This window comes from Lonchura striata, chromosome 5 (assembly GCF_050655825.1).
Source record: "Lonchura striata isolate lonStrDom1 chromosome 5, ASM5065582v1, whole genome shotgun sequence".
Lineage (NCBI taxonomy): Eukaryota > Metazoa > Chordata > Aves > Passeriformes > Estrildidae > Lonchura > Lonchura striata.
In genome coordinates, this window is record NC_140707.1 from 56,805,642 (window position 1) to 56,830,409 (window position 24,768).

Consider the following 24,768-nt stretch of genomic DNA (forward strand, 5'->3'; position numbering starts at 1 on the left):
TGACAGGGGGAAAAGTAAAAAGTAAAAAAAAATATTTATGTGTGGCCAATCTTGATATTTGACTTGTCTGAATTATTTTTCGGTGAAAACCCTCCCATATTTCAGTATATTACACTGGCCAGGCCATCAAGAATATCATGTTGCCCAAAGACCCTAGTTTTACAATTGTTCATTCAATAAATACAATAACATAAACATAGAGTGGGATTGGTTGGGAAGAATATTTAAAGATCATCTAGTCCATCCCCTTGTCATAAGCAAGGACATCTTTCACAAGATCAGGTCACTCAAAGTCCCCTCCAGCCTGACCATGAATGCTTCCAGTGATGGAGAATTCACAGCTTCTCTGAACAACTTGTCCAAACTAAACCTACCCTCTTTTAGTTTAAAACAGGTGTCCCTTTTTGCTCTCTGTACAGACCATGGTAAAAAGTCTAAACCATCCAAATCCTTTAAAAGGAAATTACAGATTACTAGATTTCAACACCTATAGGGAATTGCAGAAGCCCAGGGGAACAAAACAAATATACTTTGATAACATTTTATGGTTATATACTCTATTTGCTATAAAATGATTGCAACTGGCTAAGCATAAAAAGGACACATTTGAAAATAATTTAAACAGATGATCACAGATGATTATTTGGAAAGTAAATATTTTTAAATGGATACTTTTAACAAGGAAATCCTGTTTGTTAAGCAAATGAGGTGTCAGAATACAAGAAAAACTTTATGTAGTAAGAAAGCAAATGTACCCAAATTTGAAAAGACAGTATAATATTCTGGTAAGCAAATCCTGAACATCCCCTGTTGCATAAGGTACATGAATAACTATTTGTTAGAGAGCAATGGCTCTTTAGCTACTGCAACTTTTTTTTTTTTTCAGTTCTGGAGGTTCAGACAGTTATGGCTCCCAGGAGCAAAGATGGCAGTGATCAAACAAAAAAAAATTATTATCTTGGCCCATACCACTTCCATCATTGATTTATTTACAGTCTTGGAAATGTTGCAGATAAGAATGTAACCTGCTAATGAGTGAATAATCTTGTTTTATATCACTCTTGTTAAACTGAGTTGTCAGAGTTGCAGCTTGTAGGTTAAGGTTGATCATAGCTCTTAGCTCTGCCAATCCTTCCATGTTGACATTTGATGTTGAGCTCTAACACCAGCAGCAGAAAACAAAAACTGAGGAGCATGTAGCCTCTTTCACCCAATGGCTGGGTAGCTATTGCTTTTGTTTAATTCCCAAACCATTAGTAAGAAAGGCCATCACCTAATAAGTGTCACTCCTAATTTTATCTGGTTTTAGCCAAGGCTGAAGTGTTTCTGCAGTTTGCTAGCCAAAACCCAGACAAGCAGTAGCTAGTAATTAATTTCCATTCTAGTATTCAAAAGGAATATGGCCTATTCATGGCCACGGCCTATTCAGTTCCACTTCACTGTGGTCATCAGCAGTTCCTTTCTGTCAGTCCCCGTGGGAAGAGAAATGAGAGTACTTATCATCCTTTAATATAGATCTGCTCTTTTCTAAAAAAATTCCAACATGGTAAAAAAAATGTCATTGGCCTCTCCTGGAGTTTATGTTGTCTCAGAAATTCGAGTTCATAGCACCTTTTCAAATCCTTGAGAAAATGAGGATTGAGAACATATGAAAATAAAGGAGATGAGAGCACTTTCCTCTCTAGAGTTCCTTGCCATATATACAAGATATATACATTACTCACTGTTAAAAGCATACAAAGATCTTTCTGTTTGGTAAAATATTTAACAGAATATTATACATGTACAATATAACATATACATTGGCAGCTATTTATACAACAAATCACACATATAGTAGAAATATAAACAGGACCCCATAGCATTTTTAACTGCTCCTTATGAACTAAATAATTCTTTTAAAATAAGTAAAATAATAAATAATGATAAAATAATGTATTACAATAAAATAATACTGCATGGATTTAGTGTTTTGGAAGGGTACAGGGTCTGGGCACCAAAAAACTGAGGTCTACTGAACAAAAAAATACAGTCTAAATGATAACACAGCAAAGTGTCATACATTTTCTCATGACTGTGCATAGACCTGTAGCAACTATCCCTGTGGGATAATAATTCCATCTCCTGCATCTCAGAAGAGCATGTGATGATATTGCTAATTAACATCTATGGTGATGATTTTCTTATGAAAACATTCATCTATTGGGAAATGGCATTTCTAAGGCAAAGCTCCAACTTATTAGCATGTCTTACCATCACCTTTCAAAGGCAACACCAGTTTGCTCCCACTGATTAGCCTGATATTTGAGTTACAGCTCATTTCATCTAGCAGGTACCTGGTTTTTATATACAGAATCAGGTATATCTGCTGATATACTCCAACTTCCTCTCTTTATTTACATATCACCTGCCCTATAATTGTAAAAGAGAAAGATTCCAGTTTCATTGTACCTAGAGAGAAACATACATGTAACAGGAACAGAAAACATAGACATTATTTTATAAATACTTCACCCATAAATTGCACTCTGGAATGTCTCACTGAAATTTGAAAAAAAATTGGGGACTCTCTTGACCTAAGGGTAAAATTGATACTCTCTTCCTCTTACTGATCATTATTATTATTTGTTATTTTACTCTTTAAGCAGAATTAGGTACATGCTACAGACTCTAGGCTCTCTTGAGGAGAGGATTGCTTCTGGGCAGTTAAAAAAAAAATCTCTACAACAAGCAACTTAACAACTGGCAGGTAAATAGAAATGAAGCCATGGCATGGGACACATGATCAGAGACAGTGCCCATAATGAAATCCCTATTTTCTGTTACTATTACTGCTACTAATATGAACACAAGACGACAGTAGGAAGTGATCACAGATAAAATAAATAGAATAAAAAGGATTTCTCTCATTATAGCACAGCTTGGATAGATAGATGTATATTAAGTTACAGCAGGTAAGAACATCTCCCAGTTACTGGACAGAATAGACTGAGAGAGAGAGAGAGAAGACAACTTCATAACCAGTGAAAGCTTCTACCTTATACTGTCCCTCAACTGTTGGCAAATTCTGTCATCTTGCTAGTGTATATTCATCTGTGTGTCTACAAATTCTTCCCTAAAAGTCAGCTGGAGGTTTGAATACACAGAATTTTCAGCCTGCCAGGCTGAGGTCCAGGCCTAAAAAAATTATTTTTAAATCCATTAAAAAACTTTAAAAAAACCCTAAGTACTTATGATTGCTTCCTTACATACACAGTTCTTGGGAATTGTTCAGAACTAAATAATGTAGCTAATTAACTAATAAATGTTAAATTAAAAAACAATGTGTAATACATAAAAAAGAGCAATATATGTACATAAAACAATAAAGGGAATACAAATATACTACTGATAAAAAAACCCAAAACCAACAGGCATTTTCTACCATAAATTCAATCTACATGTCTCTATACATGTGAGATATTTTGGTCTACTGAAAAAGTGAACAAGTAAATTTCACAGTAACTGAAAATTGTAATTGCTCCTTTCTTGTCTGTTAAGTCAAAAAGAAAAAGTACAGAGTTCCAACCCCTAAGTAGTGTGATTGTGAATCAATTGAGATTTCAAATATTTTAAGCATTCTACACACATATACACATGTAAATTAATACACCCAACTTGTCAACAGTAAATCTTCAAAGGCTGCTCTTCAGAGCTACACTTACAGTCAAAGTTCTTAAAATGCTGGCTGAAACAAATGAAGTTTCATTGATTTTTAAATATCTTGAGATCTAAAGTTTTCACTTTGTCTTTTTACCAGAAAATATTCCTTAGGCAAAGTACACTGGTGATACTTCATCTTGTCCATACTTCATTGCAGATTCAAAGTCTTTGAAGCTGATGCAGCCATCAGAATCCTGATTGACTTCTCTGTAAGGAAAGAGATTTGGTATTTAAAACCCAAAAGACTATGCAAAACAGACATAATTAACTGTAGATATCCAACACCAAAATTATTTTTGATGAGCTCAATAGTCCTAAAATTTAAATACTGTATGAAGAAATAATGAAGTAAAAAAAGTTTTTTGTGTAGTGCATCTATATGAGGAGCTCAGTTTTTTTAAAAAGAAGTATCATTATATATATTCAACAGGAGGTAAAAGTTAATTACAGTATGACCTGTGCAAGTTTAGCACTTCTAGCACTAATTTAGATCCTACACCTCATGCCTAATTCCCGAAATTCAATCACCTGTGGCAGAGACCCTCAAAGTTGCATAGTACAGCATGCAAACCAAGACCTCTAGGCCTTAAGATAGGTCAAGCTGACATTTAAAATTTCAAGTGCCCCATGACCTTCCACATGCTGCAAGCTTATGTTGAAACAAAGATTATGTTAACGGAAGACTTACTCCTTGTGACTGTAAGAAAAATAAGCTAATTTGTATGTTATTATATCCTAAAGTGAATATTCCAATAGTTAAAAAAGGTCTCTGAAGAGTAACAGTTGTTAATATTTATTTCTGAGACAGAAGCTGGTAGAAAACAGCAATTCAATTAACAACAGAAGCACACAGGGCTAAGTTTTATTAAACACATCTGGCAATATTATTTGATGCAGTGATAAATTAGGCTGATAAAATGGTATTAATGGTATTCTATAAAGTATTTGTCTTAGTTCTCCATAGCTTTTGTACTAGAAATTCATTTATGCAAAAGTTAAATAATTTAAAAAACTGATTAATTGTTGAATCTCAACATTCATTCATCATTTAGAAAAATATTTCATTGGTTTATACCAATGTCCAGACCACAGCTTTATTAATAATTAATTCATAATAATTCAATTAATTTAATTAATAATTATGTTTTATTAATAATTTAGTTCAAAATTGTTTATTATTACTGTCAACAATTACAGATGACAAAACATTGCTGGAATTATAGTGCTGCAAACTCTTCCATCATCATTAGCATTTGATGGTAATATTCCTGCCATCTTGCAGCATGCAAAATGCAACTTCTACATAGATGAAACTGAAAATTCCAGAATGATCCATTCTCTTTAGTAGAGGTACATTTTATTATCCTTTGGATGCTCTGGAAATGTCAAAGAAATTCTATACTGAAGAAGTAGTTTTGTAATTCAGTTTTCAACAAAGCTTTACACAAAGGTATAGGATGTCCTGTTTAACTCCAAAAACACCCTTGAGAATAACCTAGTAACATTAAAAGAAAATAATCTATATACAACAGCCTAAAATGCAGAAATTCAGTTTGTACTATGTTCTTCCCTTTTCGCTAAAGAAGTCTTACTTAGATTAAAATTTCATTATTTTCCTCATCAATAAATATTATTAATCTTCATTTATTTCAAGAATCCCTCAAACTGTCAACTTCCCACCTTTTTTGAAATTTTAACATTGTTTGGTAAAATTAATCTATTGGCAATAAATAATCTATACTAGTGCTTAATTTCACTATCAATGAACTATTAACCTCTTGTGATGTACACTTGATCAGACAAAGTTCAAGCCTTATGGTGCAATGATGAACTTTACATGTCCATAACCATTCAGAATGTCAGCCTGACATCACAGAAATACTGAAATTAAATTCCTTCAGCTCATTTTTGGCTCTGGTGTAAGACTAAAACATGATGACATTCTATTGCTCTTCAGGTAAGGACAAGTTTGAAATGTGGCCACACTTAATCAAGTCTTTAGAGAAAACATGATAGCCGGAGATAGACCAGTCACACAGTTTCTTAATGAAAAGGATCCTTTAAAATATCACATATCATAATATAAATGTAAGTTTATTCACCAGTGAAGGATGAATGCAGGTCATAATCACAAGATGGAGATGCTGTCCTGGAAGCAGGAACTGAAAAGGCCGAGGAGTCATAGAAAGTAATCAAATGAAGATCATCTACTCTGATGCTTTACCTAAGACTGTGAATACAATCCTTGAATGTATAAGTAGGATAATATCTAAATTTAATGCAAGAGTGATTTTATTTCAGATTACAGTATTAGGAAAATTAGGAAGGAATTACTGTATCTACTTTCTGGTGCCTGTACTTCAAGAAGGACACTGAAAATAATTGAGAAAAATATTAACAGTAACTATACAACTTCCAAAAAACATACCTAGCATGTTACATAATGTCTTGTTATAATGTTACATAATGTCTTGTTATAATGTCTTATAACAAGTTTTTAAAATACTCTGGAGAAAAAAAAAGATTGAAGAGATTGAAGGACTGATCCTTCCATCAATTCAAATCAAGACTATAATGGTATCTCTCTAGGAAATGTATTTTGGATAGTAAATACCGTTTTATGCTTACAAGGAATGCCATACAGATAGGTGCAAATTGAAGCCAAAGCTAGAAAAACTCTGAACTTAAATTAGAGAGTTTTTTTTAAAAAGAGGTTGATGGGCTATTTAAGTAACTTACCAAGGGGCCTAGGAAGTGATAATTCCTTTATTTACCTTCCCTTGCTACATTCAGGAATCTCTAAATCACACATGTATGGCTGCAGGACATCATGATGTATATTTATTGCATGGATTTGTTTAACAGTTTTTTGAACTGTTGTGAAGCCCCTGGCCTGAACACCTCCTCTAGGATTCAGCACCACCTTTCATTTGTTTTGAACCTGCAAGTGATTCGGTGCTCTTTATAGCTGAAGCGCCCTTCTCAGTGGCTCTGTGTGTCAAAAAATGCATAAAATGCATCTATGTTTAGAGATCACCCACTGAAGAACCTTTCAACAAAATAAAAAAATTGTTATAACCTATGCAATTTGCAAGTAATTCAGATCATTCAAAGAAAAATTACAGACTTAAATACCTGAGAGATTGCACAATAACCACATAGCAAAATGTGTTTTTTTAATATTATGATGAAATCTCAGAATTTAGCACTGGAAGATCACTTCATGAGTGTTTTAGAAGTTAATGCCGATAACCTGGCTAAATGGAAGTTAACTGGAGTTTCGCTATTAATTTTCAGAAGGCAAAGGTTTCATCCAAAATATCTGAGTTATAGCCATAAATAAACCAGGACACATGCATTTAATGTTTGGAAGCTGCTCTTGAAAAATGGCCCTCAACTTTACATGGTGTTTGTTCAACACCCTGAAGGCCACTGACTCTTTGAATTAAGAGTCACTTTCTGAACAGCCTTTCAGCAGAGATTAGCAAAATATGTTGGGTGATAAGTAAATGACAAATAAACTGCTAAGTACTTAGCTGTTGTAATCTGAAGAAATGCTACATTTATTTAAAAGTTGTGGAGTTTTGGAATCTTGCCAAAAGTAATCTGCAAGCGAGATGGCCTTGGAGTGTTAAATTTTCATTTTCATTTAGCTCAAGCAAATGCTAAATTCATCCCTGTGATTATGAAAATACTGTGTCACAGCATATTGATCTTTATTTCACAGGTCACTATTCATTTGACGCTCTTAGCAAAATATACTGAGATATTTCAAGGTATGTAGTGCCTCAGGTAAGCTGTCTGATCTTACACTGAAAATTGATTAATAATCAGCATCTCAAGTTACTGACTGTGAGATCTAAATTATTCTCTTATACAATTAGGTAATTGAAGTCTTCCAAAATCACCTAAGTGTATTTTCATAGGAAACTGGATTAGATAAATGGCACTTTATTTCTGACAGGAATATTTTAACCATAAATCGAAATGGAATAAATGAATAACCTAAAAGACTGATGTTTAATATAAGCTGCCTTTTGAAGTTTTATGTTTATTAGTTCACTGAAATAAGTACTTTTTAGAAAGGAATGCACATTCTAATATAGCCTAGTCTTTTATTTTATAAACAGCTGCATATATTCACCAGTCACTTCAGCTTTTTTCCAACAAACCCGACAACAATTTACATATAGTCAAATCTCCAAGTTTCTGAAATAAAACCATAAATATAGAATTTGGCCATAATATTTTTTTCTTTTTATATGGAAAGACTCTCTCATAGGCAGTACTTCTTAGTCATGCTTTTAGAAATATACTATATTTATCTGATAAATAATATTTTTTCATTAATTCATATCATTATAAAACATGCCAAAATATACAGCAGAGATTGCAATTCTACTCTGTATTTATTTAGATAATTCAGTATCTGTCCTAAGTGGCAATCAGGGAATTAAGCAACCTTCTCTATTACTTAAACAGAAGAGTAGTGAATGCACTGCAGAACCAGCAGAGACTGACACTGAGTTGGCTTTCAACAGGTTTGCTCAGTAGGACAAGTCTCTAAAGCCAAATAAGACCCAGGATAAATTCAACTGTGCTGAGATCCCTGATGCTATGGCCATACACCAGATATTTACAAATGAAGAAGGTAACTTCAAACTAGCTTAGATTTCCCCACTATGCAAACATTCCTAGCAGTCATTAATTTTACTACTTAAGATGCATGGTCCTCACTTTGACTTTAAAGAAACTGAAGCTGACCTTGGGAAGGAAGCTGTCATTTAATGTCTTTTATGCAGGCAGAAATTTTTACAGAGACCTGTGAGGAGCAAATGTCACACATATCACATAAATAAATACAGGAAGACAAATATAACATAAGTGATAAACTAATGAGAATGAAAATGTCAGGGTTCTTTCTCACAGCATTTCTACGTGTGTAAAGGTTCATTTTGGTTACTACCCAAAAAGCGCAAACAAACAAAAAGACTATTTCTTTAAAAGTCATAGAAATGGTTACTTGGCTTTCCAAATAATTTCTTGTCTAATGTATGGTTTAAATTGGGTAAAATAATATACATTTAAATTGGGTAAAATAATAATACATTTAAATTGGGTAAAACAGCAAAAGTTACCTAACTAAATCCAAAATTACTACTTTCTCTTTAAAAGTCATAGAGTTTGAAATCAGAGGAATTTCATATGTTTGTTTCCAAAAACTTTTGGTTTCTAGTTAACTGAGGTATTATGAGAAACAACAGGTTACAGAGGCCCCTACCTTCCATACACAGTGCAATTTATCAAATGCCTATATCTGAAGGCATAATACTTTGCATTTTAGGCTTTGCTATAGAACAACCATTTTTTAAGCAGAGAAAGGTATAACAAGATATATACCATATGTATAAGTAAATTATTTCTGCGGCAGTCCATGAACTAAGTTATTTTCTTAATTGTTCATATCTTTTTCCCCACACTGAAAGGCTCAGCAATATTATATCCTAGTCCTCCTGATTTAGAGACAGAAGCATGCCAAGCACATAGGCTGGGTCTTCAAATCATCATTTCCCTGCAATTTACATTTCCCTGCTTTTAGGACATGCCATGAATAGCAGAGTTTCCCCCCTATTTATTGTAGTCATGCAAATGAGATTAAGCATTCATAAATATTTCTATCATAACTCTTCAAAATCTATATATATCAAGTTCCCTACTATCTCATTATTTAGGTGTATACAGTAAGTAAAGTTGTGCATTTTCTTTAAATTATTTCAGGAAACTGCTAAGGATTGCAATTTCCTAAATTAACATACTAGATTGTATCTGAACTGCTTTTGAGTACTGTGAGCCATTCAGCAGCACTGCCTTGTTGCTTTTACAATACACTTATTGTCTCTTTTATAAAATATTTTCCACATTTCAAATGCAATGGATGATTTAGGCCTGAAGTCCTGGTTCTGGTGCCCCCAAATAAGGACATGGAACTGTTGGATCAAGTCCAGAGAAGTTGAGAAATGGACTGGAGCATCTCCCCTATGAAGAGAGGTTGGGAAAGTTTGGGCTGGTCAGCCTGGAGAACAGGTTGTGTGGAGAACTCACAGCAACCTGCCAATGTCTGAAGGGGCCTACAGGGAAGTCAGAAGTGAACCCTGTGTCAGAAACTGTAGTGATAGGACAGGGAGTAATGTGTTCAAACTGAAAGAGGGGAAATTTAGGCTAGATATATGAAAGAAATCCTTTACTGTGAGGGTGGTGAGACACTGGAACAGGTTGCTCAGGGAAGTTGTGGATGTTCCATCTCATGATGTGTTCAAGGCCCGGTTGGTTGGAGCACTGAACAATCTTGTTTAGTGGAAGATGTCCCTGTCCATGTCCATGTGCTAGAACGAGATGATCTTCAAGGTTCCTCTCAACCCAACCCATTCTATGATTGTATGATTCTGAACATAGTTCTTTTTTGCCTAATTTCAAGTATAGTGATGTCTCCCTTTCACTCTTCTGATCTGCCCATGATAATCCAAAGCCCATTTTCTATTAAAATACCTTTTCTCATTGTATAATTCAATGCAATCTAAGTTGAATGCCACAGGGAGCAGCCTACTCAGAAAACCCACGGTGACTTCACAGGGAGAAAGGACCTAAGAATCTTACTGCCTTTTTCACTAATTTCAAATTATGTTAAATTTTGGTCTTACATTTTCAAGGAAGCCAAAGTACTGAAGAAATGCTACTTACTTTGTGATTAATTGATTTTCCTTTACTGCTTCTCCACAATTTCTTACACTATCTTTCCTCTGCTTCAGTCAGAAAGTTTGGATTCAATTTCCAAAGGGACCAGCTTTCCTGTTAAAAATATCATTCATTGTATGTGGCCCAGTGAAAAAAATTTCCAAATCATGTTTGTCTACTGTATGAAAATTCTATTTAAACCTTGTACTGACATCCTTTTCTTCAATATTCATTTGCTCTATAGAGCCACTTGTTACAACACTCTCACAGCTCTCCTTGATGCACTGAGCTCCAGAGTAATACAGATATATTATATTTGGCTCTCATACTGTTGGTTCTTCTTCCAATTTATTCCTTGTGACTTGAATAATGCCAAAAGGTCTGTAGAATAACATGTTGTCTGCCTGCCATGAGGCAGAGATGACTGCTTTACTGCCTTTTCATTAAAATAAATGATATTAACTGGAAAATGCCAAGCCTCCCCCCATTTTTTTTTTAACTTCACATGCAAACTGCTTATGGAAACATCAATGAAAAGAACAGAATTTTTCACAGACTTTCAAAGCAACAGCCTGTAAAACAAACAGATTAAAAAAAAATTTCCATATTGTTTACAATATAATTCAAGAATTTATCATCACTTGAATATACATTAAACTATACAATGATGACACAGGCATGAAATACTGTATTTCAGTTGGAATTACTCTAAGAAACACATGACATGAAAACTTCTCAGAAAACAACTACCACCACCAAATAACCTGGAAACAATTGCAAGAAACTGCAGAAATTGACCACATACACTATCTCAATGGTTTAAGAATAATGTTTACATCCAGAGTTAAAATTTGATTATATCTGGCACATCCAAATTTTACTGCTTTTCCATTCATTTGATATTTCTAAATAAATTATCAGGGAATAATTTAAATTAGGGCCAAGACTTTCACTGCATTCAGAACCAAAGCTGTCATCCTGATTGAGCAATGAGAGAAAAAATTACACTTAATGTAAGGAGACCCTGCCAATGACAAAATGACCGACCAATTGAAGATTCAGGGATGACAGCTTCTTCAACAAGCTGCCCTCTCTTCTGATGAACCAGCTGGTTAATTCTACTCATCCTGCTTGCTTCCCTGTTGGTGGGATTCCTGCAGGGCTTCACACCTGCTTTGTTACTAATGTGTATATTAACTTCACTTCTTTAAAAACCTAAAAGTGGAGAAAATACTTTCTGATCGTTAGTAAACACAGAAAAATAATTAAGAACCCCCTGGTTCTGCTTCCTAAAACAGCACCTGCTATCAGAGTAATAGCAGTCAGAAGTTTTAGCTAGGTAGGAGAGCATCAGGAAGAATTTAAATTGTCACAGAATTATATTACTTTTAAGATAGAAATGCACTTCCCTTTAACTTCAATGCTGTTCAGTTTTTTTTGCAATTATTTTGAAAGGTGGACAATAAATGAATTACTAACAGAGAGGAGAGCTGCACCAACAATATATACTACCTTCAGTTATTTCTTCTCTGTAATAAATAGTGTCCTTTTTTTATGAGTGTGCTCCCTCACTCCTGCTTTCAGTACATTTTGTTCTTGATGCCTGTTTTCTACCTGCAATATACCTTATCCATTGATGTGTACTTTCCCTGATTTTCTTCTCTCTGAACGATGGAAGTAGTCTTGGACACCCTAGACCTGCCAAATTTTGTCCCTTCTTTCTTAACTGGTCCAATTTTCTGAATTCCTTATGGGTGATGACATAAAGAATGGCATCCTTATGATTGATCCCACTGTGTCAGTGGAGGTACTTGGGTAGGTAACGTTTGAGTGAATCCTTCTCAATGACCATACTACCCCAGTCCCCTCCTCTCAATCACTTTTGCCTTCTTTTTCTACTGACAAGGAAAACTCCATAGAAGAACCTCTGAGCCTCTGTATCTGTGTGCTGGCTCATCTTGCATTGTTAGGTTGTGCAGTTCACCTTCTCATATCTTCCCATTCTGTTTCGCTTAGGAAAAATTATTTTTCTGTTGAATATAAATGACCCTTGCTTATGTGAGTCTTGTTTACTGCTTGTTTTTAATCTTCTGATCCTTGGACCAGATCTACTGAAATGCACAAGGATCTCCAGGTTTTATAGGCAAAATAAGAAATGTCTTGGAGAGCTCAAGAAAGAATTGCCATTTGGAACTAGCACCAAGTGTGTGCCTCTGGTGGTTTTATTTAATGAGCAATTGTTGGAACAATATCATTAATAAATATTTTAATCCCTGATTTGGAATTAAGTAGAACTAATAATACCTGTATTATTATAATATCTAATAATACAATTGTATGTACCACATAATCGATAATACACTCCATAATTCTTACTAGGTAATGTTTGATGTGTAATACAGAATATAATAACTGTATAATGATAAAATGTTATGTCATATTATAAAAAATATTTTTTATGGATTAGTCAGAGAATAATGCAATAGCTTGTAACATGGAAGGCATGGTACTTGGATACAATAAGCTGAATTGTGGATTAAATTTGTCTGTTCAAACAAAATACTTATTGTAGTCAAATCTAGACACCTGGAGAAATCTGTCCCAAATGGGAGGTTTATCATAGAAAGGTGACCATACAGAGCTCTGGAATCTTACTGGAAAAACAACCTGGCATGAGCTTTTAAGAATCTTACGTTGACATAAAGAGTGAGCCCATATTTAGTTACACACATAAGAGAGAAGTGTTGTTTATGCTGCAGATACAAAATGCCCTGTATAACACCAACACTGGAATACTGCCTTCAATCCTGGTATCTGCTCTTTAAAAAAGAATACTTAAAATATTAAGTGATACAGAAACCTAACCTGCCAAAAAATCATCTGGAAATAGAAATTCCTGTTCCATCAAGCCCTTTTGACATGACCATAGTATAGCTCCATTGAGTTATTACTTAATATCAAAAAGCTGGTGAACAAGAACCAGAAACAAATGTTAAGAAGAGATAAAATGAAGAATAAACCAAAAATGTTTAGGAAAAAATGTGTTAAATGATATAGCTTACAATGTACAAATATTCAAGCTAATATTTTGAAATAAATCTTAATCGCTATACTTAGGTCAAAATAACATAAAATTCCTCATCTTTTCCTATTTCAATGAGTGTAGAGTTGTGTTTGCACTGTATAGCCCCTCATAATGGTTTGTCCCTCCATATGCCTTCTTTGTACCTGTTTGGTCCATCCCAGCTTTCCCATCAGTACCTGTATGTCCATCAAACCCAACCCATCCCCCTGTCTCCTCCCAGGGGATGTGTCCATCACCTGGTGACCCTTCCCCTTTGTCCAGATCCTTCCCCCAGGGTCACAGGGTAACTGGACCCTGGCTGGGGCTCCTCCCCAGCCCCTCCTCAGGGGTCACTCTGAGGCCTTGGCCCCCGAGAGCCGCTCCCATGTCCTTCCCCATTGCCTGCTCGGGTTTCCTGCCCCCCTATATCGGCTGCTCTGGGCAGGGAGACTCCCTCTCTTGCTCGGGATGTCCTTCGAGGTCAGATGTGGCCTGGGATCTCTCCAGGCCCTCATTAAACTTTGGAACTAATCCTGAGGGAGAGCGCCTCTTTCCTTTGCTTGTGGGACCAGCTCATCTTTGGACTCACGAGGGAGCTTCTCCAACCCCCCCGGGATCCAAGAAGAAATTCCTTCCCTCTGCCCGCTTCGCCCACTGCCCAGCTGGCCGGGCTCCACAGGGGATCTGTTCCCGTGGATTCGAGGGGGAGACGCAGCAACTAAGTGTTACTGCTTTAAAACCATCATACTTGCTGAGAACTAGATGCCTAACTTCAGAGCTTTTAATTACTCCGTAAAAGCCCTGAGGCTGATTCAGAGACTGACTATTTGTTCCACTTGTCTGATGAGGAAAAAACGCAGGAATTTAAAATTTTTAGGTATATATAAAGTATTTCATATTTTTTATCCTTTTATCTCTTCTGAATAGATTTATTTGAAAACATGAAATGCTTTGCTTCATGGTTTACACAGTTAACTATTTTTATCATTAGTATCCATCTACTGCTATTGCCTTAAAGTTCCAGTCAAGCTTGAGGTTACATTTAACAAGAAACTATAAAATACAACAGACAAAACTTGGGAAAGAAACGAGCACATACCTATAAAAAAAGACATGAAAAAACCTAATCAAAAATAGACGAGTAGATTAGTACACTGAAGTGCTGTCTAAATTGGAACTTAGTTTAAAACTCCCTTAAACTCCAAGTGGCAAATGGTCACCCTGCTTTTCAGTGCTGCCAGATCTCTAAATCTGCTCATTAGACATCGCTTTGCTGAGCCAAGGGTCCACTGTATGACAGCTGTTTACCTCACTCACCCAGCTTTGGTAGATTCAGAGGAGGATGTGTATGTACCCACCTAAAGCTCCAGTTTGAGCAGATGAAACACCTGCAATCTCCCCATGTTCCTTGGAGAAACAAGTTAAACATCAAGCAACATTCAGTGTAGCTAGATGGTGTATAATTTTTGCCTCCTTCGTATCTTAATATATTTTATTCTAGTACTGAAAAAAATACTATTCTCTAGCTTACTTGCAGACTCTATGCAAAAAAAAAAACACACACACACACACATTTATATATTTCATGTTTAGCCTTACTATTTAAAGGTGCATTCAGATCTTGCAAGCTACATAGAGTCAGATATGGAAAGATTCAAATAAAATGCATACTCTGTAGAAAAACAGAGTCCTGCTAATGGTTCAATACTCATTCCTCTAAGTCATTCTTGAGACATTCTTGTTCTAGAATGGACAAAGTAGATACTCTGGGACACAGGATTCTGTTTTTATAAAAGGATCAAAAGTTGAGTATTGAAGGTTATGGGCACATGAATAGGTTGAGAGGTGGTCAGTTGAGTTCCCCTATTTGTTCAAGGCTGCAAACCCATGGTGCAAACTTTGAAAGAAGTGGCAAATGTCCTCCAATGAGCCCTGCAATTTTCTCACTGTCTTAAATGTTTATCTTTTGTGAACAGTCTGCTTGGTTCTCATGATTTCAAATGCACATCTGCTCATTGCTGTGCAGCTGCCATGTTGCAGCAGAGTTTATGCTTTGGGCTTCACAAGTTAGGACAGCACTATAAGCACACATCTGAACCCAACATCACATTCAAAGTATATTCTTGTGATATCTTGATTATTATATTCTTGTTGCCTACACTTTCAACCGGGTACTAGGAATCACCTGTCATGATTTGAACTTCTTTCAGGACATGGGCTAGAAAGGGCATTATTGTCACTGTTAGACAACCCACACCATGAGCATTGAAGTCTTCCCCACTCCTTTTTATTCAGCCTCTCTACAACATTTGACATAGCCAATGAACTATGAAAAGCATGTAAAAGTGGCTGACTGATTTGAAACAGTTTATTTCAAGAGAGTCATAAGCAGAGAGAAGCAGTTCTTCATGGCTCTCTTTTTCTTCAAATTTATTTAAAATACACAAGTAGTGAAAGAACTAGAAAGATGTCATGAACTCCACTGAAAACACTGTGTAGACTGCCTCAGTACTTGAGCTCATGGATCAAAAGCAGAAAGTGGAGGCAGAAACTGAGGAAAAGATAAGTTACACTTGGTAGCTGGAAAAAACCATTTCAAAGAGCTCATGGCTGATATTACATAACCCCATTTAGACAAGTCAGTCTGCAATTTAGAACTGATCCTGGACATCTCTCTCTGACAATGAAACAGGTACAAGAATTTATCCCATCTTTACTGTTGATGATTTGGCCTCTGTAGCACATACCTTTGTCACCTTTCAGCTGGGCTACAGCAATGCAATATCTTGGGCATGGAGCTATTAGCCCTTGGGAAATCAAAAGAATACAGAACATAGCAGCACATTTCCTTTGCAGCCCAGGGGACTATAAGCACCTCAAATCTGCTTTCATCTGCACTGGCTCCTATGAAATACTGGGCCAAGTTTGATGTCTCTGTCTGTCCAATAATCCAGGAGCAGAATACCTAAAGGATCAACTGAGAACCTGCAGCTCCATTAAGGACAAAACTTAGTTTTGCTATAGATAGAGATTTGAGAGAGAAGCGTTTAAGCAGTTGAATGTTGAAAATGTGCCTAAAATCCAAAGCATGACCTCTTGCTGTTGAGTACAAGAAATACTGTTTTAGATTTTAATCTCAGTAACTAGCTCTTTTATAGTAATAATAACAACACAGGAGTTTGAAACAAATTCACAAAAATACAGCAAGGTTTTCTTGCTGTAATAGGAGCCAATGAAGGATAACAGAACCACACTTAAGTGTTACCCCTATTTGTTCTGAACAATGACTCAGCTACAAAAATAATAAAGTACATAAAAATATCTGAATGTAAGAGAATTCACTATTTCATCCAAATGTAGTAGCACTGCCTGTCTTACATGAATCTGGATATTCCAGGTCAGTTATGTTTAATATAATTGTAAAAAAAAAAAAAAAAAAATCCTACAAATGACAGCAACATATTTTAGAAACCCTCAGGAAAAAAACCCAAAATATTAGGAAGTGTAGTAAAAATTTCCAAAATACTTAAAAAGCTTGAGGACCAAAGTGTAATTTATTTTCAGTGAGACAGAATTGTAAATGCCTAACAGACCAAGAAAGTAATGCATGTGTTAGGCATTTTTAATAATACCATTTAATTTTTATTAGACCATAATATATTTAAGATTATATAAAAAACTGAATTTCTTATGCCACATCTCATGAACGAAGATTAAATTTTTAAAAGGACTGAAAAATCTAGAAACACTATATTCAGAAAAGAGTGAATATAAATGAAAATTTCTTGAGGAATATATGGATCTTAGCAACACTGTATAAATTAGCAAAATGAAAGCCGTACAATATTAACTAAAATATTGATTTTATCAATAAAAACTGTTCTGTAATCAATTCAGATTAGAAACATTAACAATTATATAATCACAATGTAAAAAAAGCTTTTGAAAACTGGTGATTATTTAAGTGAAAGATCCTGTCTCCCATTAAGTCTTCTCTGAAATACTAAGCTTCCATTCTCTATACCTAACTCAGGTACAGAAATATTTTGTAATTTCTTAATTGTGTTTATTAGTATTAATGTAAATAAGAGAGTTTAATATTTTTCCCCTACCATATGAGTTTATGTGAGACAGGTTTATGCTCTGAATGTCACTCAAATATTCCAGTAAGGGAACAGTTATAAGGAACCAGAAGTGTATTAACATTAATGGAAAGAAATACACCTGTTTAAACATGGTTAAAAAGGAGATCAAATACTTTCTAATTCAAATATCTAATCACTTCACACTGAGTTATCCAGTACCATCTTGAAGTTGATTATAAGATGAAAGAAACACGACAGAGATGATAATAGTTTAATCCCTTAAGAACAGCTATTCTGAAGAGCTTTTCACTTTGTCCACAACAGTATTCCAGAATGCTACAATCCAGCTAGAAAAGAAGTATAATGAAGAGGAAAATCATGCCTCTAGCAAGAGAATTTTCACTGTAACATGAAGTCCTACAAAAGAAGCAACACAGGAAAATGGACCACTTGAACAGATCACAGTCTTAATGAATCACAGTCTTGGATGAGTGTGTCGATGCAGTCCTTGGCAGTGACAAGTTCATAGCATCAGACGTGGAAAGGATTTGTAGCTTCTGATCTCATGTCATGAGAAGCTTGTCTTATGTAGCTTCTGATCTCATGAGCTTCTGATCTCATTTGCCAATTCTGGATGCTGAGAACGTATGCAGATGGACTGGTACTGACTGCACATTCACTGATATGTTCAAATCCTAGTTGTGGTTCCCACACTGAAGGTGCAGCAGGTGACACATGAATACACAGGCAGTTCTGACTTGGACTTCAGGAAAAGGCTGTGCAGTTGCTCAAGAGGGAGTTTCAAGCACCCACTGAGGATGCTGGGCTAAACACAACCTTCCTGTCATCTTCCTGGAGTTCCTGGCTGCTCACAGACTGGGATGAAGCCCAAGAGAAAAGGCAGGTCTGGCATGTCCTGAGGTCTGCAGGAACTGTAAGTGTTGTTCCCATGGAATAATAGTACTTCTTCCATGGTGAGCTGCAGAACACACTTCAGAAATAGCTCACTACAGGGAATTCCTTTTCCTACAGATTAAAATACCATGAAAATGACTGTGTAATCTTTCTATCAAGTAGTTTTTACTGAGATCACCTTTATATTTTCAATTTCAATTTTGAAATACTTTGGAGAAACTTGTCTACTACTGTGAAATGTTATAAAATGTTTTAACCAGATGCTCCTTAGTGCTTGAATAAACATAGAGCTAACATTGCAATTGAATCAGATTTGCCTACAGTCTAAAAGACCAGTAAAAATGCCACTAATGCAACTAGCACAGCAACATTTGATTAAGCTTGACTTCTAAGATCTGCTTTGTATACAGCTTACCAAATAGTTATAACTAATACAACTTCTTTCTTCTAATAGTATATGTGATCTAGGGAGGACAACATTCAACAGATGGTATTCTTTCCAAACAATAACACAATTTTCTTAAAGAACAAAATAAAACCAATGGGAAAAAAAAGGAACTAATATCATTTACTGTGCTACATTAAGGAAACAATAATCATCATAGAGCTCAGGTTCTTGATGCTGCCATGTGTTAACAGCAGCTGGAATTCGTAAGTACCTCTTGACTGAAGCCCAGAGACAGAGCTATAATAGATTTCTATTAGTACTTCACTTGGTAGACCTATCACACTGCATCTTCTACCTTCAGTAAGTATTACATAGCCAATTTCTTAAACTATGCATTAACTCTAATACTATTTTAAAGATGCAGTTTTGAGTTGCAAACACAGTATTTTTGCTTCATTAAAAAAAGAAAGAATGTGACAATTTTCTTACATGCACTATTAGAAAAAATAAAATGTCAACAAGACCTCTTTTTAAAACATTGGCATTCATATGAGATTTTGTAATTTGTTATGTATTTGGCTTTAACAGCTATGATTTTAATAGATAAGAAAGGTAGTGGGAAAGAGTAAAAATAACAGGATGAAGATTTCAAAACCAGAATCTGTTTGGACTCAGTGTAAGTTTTCACTGGCACTTCAGAGTTTTGCAAAATTCATGCATTCCTACCACAATCTTTAGAAAGCTACTTCTCATTTTATGGATAGATGTTCTGGTACAACTGCACGCTCTATCATAAGAGGATTTAATGCAAAACCTAACCATTTGCATGGCATCTGAAATGAACTAGCTGTCCCTTTAACCTTATGTATTCACATTGGAAACAAAGAATGTAAATACAAAAATTGCCACATTAGATCAAATCACTGTTTTAGCTTGTACCCAGCCTTTGACAGTTACAATGGCAGATACTTCAAGAAAATATACTAGTACCTGTCAATAGTTCTAAGAATGGACACAGGCATTTAGAGAATGACTGTTCTTTCCAGTGCTCATTGATAGGTGGCTCCCTTTTACTCTAAGTGTTCTTATTTTCTCATCTAAGTAAAAATCTAATTAATATAACTTTGTGTACTCATAAGAGTAAAAGACCTGAGCCCTTTCTACTGTTGAATTTAGAATTCATATGTTTTGTGTTTGTGCAAGGCTCCTTGCATTTTTTTTTCACAAGATGGTGTTTGGAGTTCCTTGACTTTTTTAACATCCTCTCTTTTGTTAATTTAATCACACCTGCTCTTATTCATCTCTTATTTAAGATGATTGATCCTAATCTTTCCAAGTTCTTCTCACATGCAAGTTTGCCCTCATTAATAAGAATTTTTGCCTATTTCTGTAATTGTTCCATTAAAAACAAACCCCTTCCAAGCCAGGAGGTAGAATATGTGTGGCCAAACTTGTCATTAAAAAAGATTTGTATAGCTGAAACCAGTTATCTCAGTTTTATCTAGCCACTGAAGACAGGGAGAGGATCTTTCTGAGAGGGAGTGATCCCATTCTGCAACAGGTATCTACAATAGGTGAGATGAATCATTCCCTGTAAATAATTCTTAAAAGAAGAGGAGAGATGAGACCATCAGTTTTCCACATGGAGCAACCAAAGGAAAGGAATAACAACAATTTACAACACTGTACAACAAATATTCCAACATTGGTTTTTCTTGCTCATTTTACTTTTCAACATCTTCACATATTTCTGATATTGCTGAACACAAGCAGAAATATGAAATTACACATCTATGATGGTATGGACGTAATTTCCTTGGGAGTTGCTGAATTAATTTAGAATTGAGAATGCACATGACTATTGCAAACCTTTGCCTTGGCTATATATAAACACTAATTCTGAGGCAATGGTGTTCATCTCACATTGGGCTAACAATTTCCTTTGCACTGAAGTTTCCACTAGCTATCTTGATAGACTCACACAGTCTCAAGCAGCATATATTATCTGACATTCTTTACTGAGCAGTAACTTTGTTATTCTCCCCTGTTCAGTTAATAAATTTATATTAAAACCAGATATTTTAATAAAACGCCATCCTACTATTCAAGTCTGTACACTTCTGTTTTCCAGACATAGGCATGGTCCTATTCCTGAGAGTGCCCAAAGCTCCTATCAACATGGAAGCTTGTATGGACCAAAAAATAAAAGTCCACAGAGGATCTCTAGCATCTTTGTGGAAAGAAATGTATTTTTGCCATCCTCAAGTCCCTTTCTGAATGCAAGTGTGCTTCTTCTCCTTCTACATCTACCAAGACCAGGTAAAAAGGTAAAAACTGATTTAAATTAAATACATAAAAGCAGAAAGGTACACTGGCTTCCCCATGCCCAACGAAAGCAGTGTGGATGTAAAAAAGATCATGTGAAAAAGGAGGCAGACAATCTGCAATGGTGTAGAAGCACAGAAGATAAGAGGCTGATGTGCATGTCCCAAATGCCGATAGCTGCTTGGATGTGAAGCCAACCATGGACTGTTGGTAATAACTACCAAGGATTGTTGATAATAACCAAGGATTGTTGTGGGAAAGATCAAGATGTGTCTGGAGAAGGGGCTGTGTGGAGGTAGGGCAGCGTTTCTCCAGGACAAATGTCCTTGTTCTTGCTCCTGGAGATAAGCACAACATAGTCCAATGCAATCACAGGAATGAGACTGAGAAGTGGGCAAGGACTGTGGGGGGGATCAAGACCACAAAAGAGCCCTGAAGCCCTCAGACATATTTCCAGACAGGTCTAAAAGAGCAGACTGCACATGGTAACAGTTTGTATAGAAAAGAAGAAACCTTTCTCCAAGGCAGAGAAAACCTGTCTCTAAAAAGGGATCCCCACCAAGCCTGGGTGGTGCCTCCCAGGAACCTGGCATCCCATCAGCGGGATTAAAACTGGAGCCTGGACTGGTGATCTCCTCTCCTCCTTCCTTTCTTCTTCCACTCTTTCCCCCTTTTTCTCTCCTCCTCTTTTAATCTAATCTCTCTCCTCTCTCCTTCTCTCTCTCTTTTTTCCCTTACCCCTTAATCCAAAACCCACTGCCATGTGCTAATACATGAAGTCAGGGACTAAAATTCTATGCTAAGTGTGTAATTTACTCATAAGACTTTCTGAGTTATTGTGGACCCTCTGACTTTTATAATTCCTTTCAACAATGAGCATTTATGAATCTTAGGTGCTCCCATCCCCTTAAGGGTGGAAACAAACAAATTATCAATGTTTAAGAAAATTTTTTAAATCTTCTTCTATGTTGTATGATTAGTTTATATGTAAATTTATTTGTATTTTTTTATTAGAATTTTATTTTCTCAATGACAAAAAGTCTCTTTGATCAGATGCAACTGTTTATTTTATGCTGAAATACTGCTAACAATTGTCAACAGCCCTATAAGCAAAAAAGAAAGTCAAATGAAAGCAGAGTGGAAATTAATGTCTATTATACTATTTAGATATAAATACTATATTCTTTCCCTTGAAGGTTTGTAGTTGCTCAGTAAATAAGGTAAATTCTGTTTCTCAAAGGAAATCATAGAACTGGAAAGGCACTGCATGAACAGTGAAATGTGTCATTCCATTTAAAAAACTGATATATTAATTTAATAACTGGTCATAGACAGAATCATAAATAATAAATATGGCTGGCAAACAGATGGTCTGGTCTAGAACTGGAGGTCAGTGTTAAGTTACTGGTGCTTCTATTTGTTCCATGTGTGACACTGGCCAAGCCATTTAATCTATATTCTGTTTCAACCTTCTTGTTTACTACACAGAGAGAATACAACCCTTCCCTCTCCAAACCCCTCTTACTAAACACATTAGGAGTGGCTGGAAGGTACTCAGATCAGAGCCTGAGCACATAAATGTTCCTAAGAAATTCATGACACTCAACACTAAGGTAATTCATAACTCAATAGCCTGAATTAGCCTAATCTTAGCATTAAAAATGCAAGAAAACTAACTTCCTGAATTTCACAGGCAGGCTTCTTGTGTTCACAGAAGAAACTGCTCATAGTTTTTAATACAAAAGGGAAGACATTTATAGAAAATTAATGCAGCTTTTGTGGATTCTGATTTTTTTCTTCTTTGTTGATCGGCTGCTTTAAAGGCAGTATATGTAAATATAGAATGGCTAGGCTGCCTAATTCTTCCTGGAAAGTTAGACATGTTATGAAGGATTTTCATGTTTATAGAAGAATAATTTCCCCTGCATTTCCAAATGAGTAAATAGGGTTTTTTTTAAATTTGGAACTCCAACATTCAGTTGCTATAAGACAAAGAACTTCTGAGCTTCAGGATATCAGTTATGATAAAATCAGTGTAATATTGTTGCAACTGAGATAGACCAAAACCTGACAACTTTATGGGAAAAGATAATATCTTTCATCAGACAGCTGGATAAATAAGGCCAGATTTCAGGCATCCAAGTTCTCCAAATCTTGTTTCTTTTATTCAAATAAATTCAGTTTTATATACAGACACACACACACACATACAAAACATTAAATTCAAGACAATAATTTAAGTAGAAGTAAGACAAAAGGGAGCTTAAAAATAAATTAATTTTTAAAATGAAAGTAACACATTCTAGATTTTAGCACATTTGGAGGCCACCACTAAAATTTCTTTTAAGTGTCACATCTACACAGCTGTGGTACATAAAATTCTTAGCTATAGTGAAAAACAACAGGAAATAATGGTGTAAAGATAAAAAATCAACTATATTTGACATATGCAACTCTTACTAGAGCTAATAAAGATACTAATTCTCAATTTCTATGAAGAAATAACATTGGAATTTTTATTTTGTTATGTGACAATAGTGGTGGAATGTTTGAAGGAAAATTGTTTGATTACTTTCATTCTACAAAAGTAGTTTTTTTCATTGCATCTGACCAGCTTTACCCATTTGTGCAGAACATAGTGCAATTATTGTTTTAGAAATTACACTTTCAAAGATCATCAGTAGAATAGAACAAAACATTGAAGTGCTGAAAAGCATATAGATGTCTATGAATTCAGGTGGGTAATTATGCAAAATAAACATTATACATTTGTAGTAAATGGTATTTACCTTCCATTCCATCCAATGACTTTTTTTATAGAGGTGAGTCATACTTTTAATTTGTAGATCCTCACATTTTTATTATGTAAACCAATGAAGTAATAAATTAATTTATATAGAAGGAAAAAGTTCTGCCTATTGAAACTTTAATGATATCAGCATCACAATACACATTTGACCTGATAACTATGAAAAAGAACAACTAAACTAAATTCACATATGCACTAAGATATATTTAAAAAATACTCTTCGTCCTTAGCTGTGACCTGTTAGTAGATTGTTCACAGGTCCTAAGTTCACCATATTTTCCAATATTTCCAGTACTTATTAAGTACTTCTGTTCAGATAATATTGTTTAAATAATAATTTTTAAAATTAATTATTTTAGGGAAAGATAAACCATCTTTCTCATGTATGAACAGTACAGAAAGCAAATAAGGAAACTAATAAAAATATAAATCTGTTTAAAATTTCATCATAGTTTGAAGATATATGCTACCTGGTTCTCGTCCATTCATTAAGTGGTATTTGCAGCCCAATTCCCGTTATAATTTTTGAATTTGTTTCCTTTCTCTGAATTAGTATTCATCTTTCCAGACTACTGCTTAAATTTTCAATGTTATTAAATTCCTTCTTCCCTCCCCTTCCCTTCCCTTCCCTTCCCTTCCCTTCCCTTCCCTTCCCTTCCCTTCCCTTCCCTTCCCTTCCCTTCCCTTCCCTTCCCTTCCCTTCCCTTCCCTTCCCTTCCCTTCCCTTCCCTTCCCTTCCCTTCCCTTC

The 24,768-nt window shown here is 35.3% G+C and overlaps 1 non-coding gene across 1 annotated transcript in view; it reads right to left on the reverse strand.

The window, feature by feature from the left end:
• Positions 1–969: 969 nt before the first annotated feature.
• The window catches only part of LOC144246458 (uncharacterized), a 58,031-nt gene continuing 34,232 nt past the window's right edge, over positions 970–24,768 (reverse strand). The window contains exon 3 of the transcript XR_014955731.1: positions 970–3,909. This is a non-coding gene — a transcript (uncharacterized LOC144246458). The remainder of the gene's footprint in view (positions 3,910–24,768) is intronic.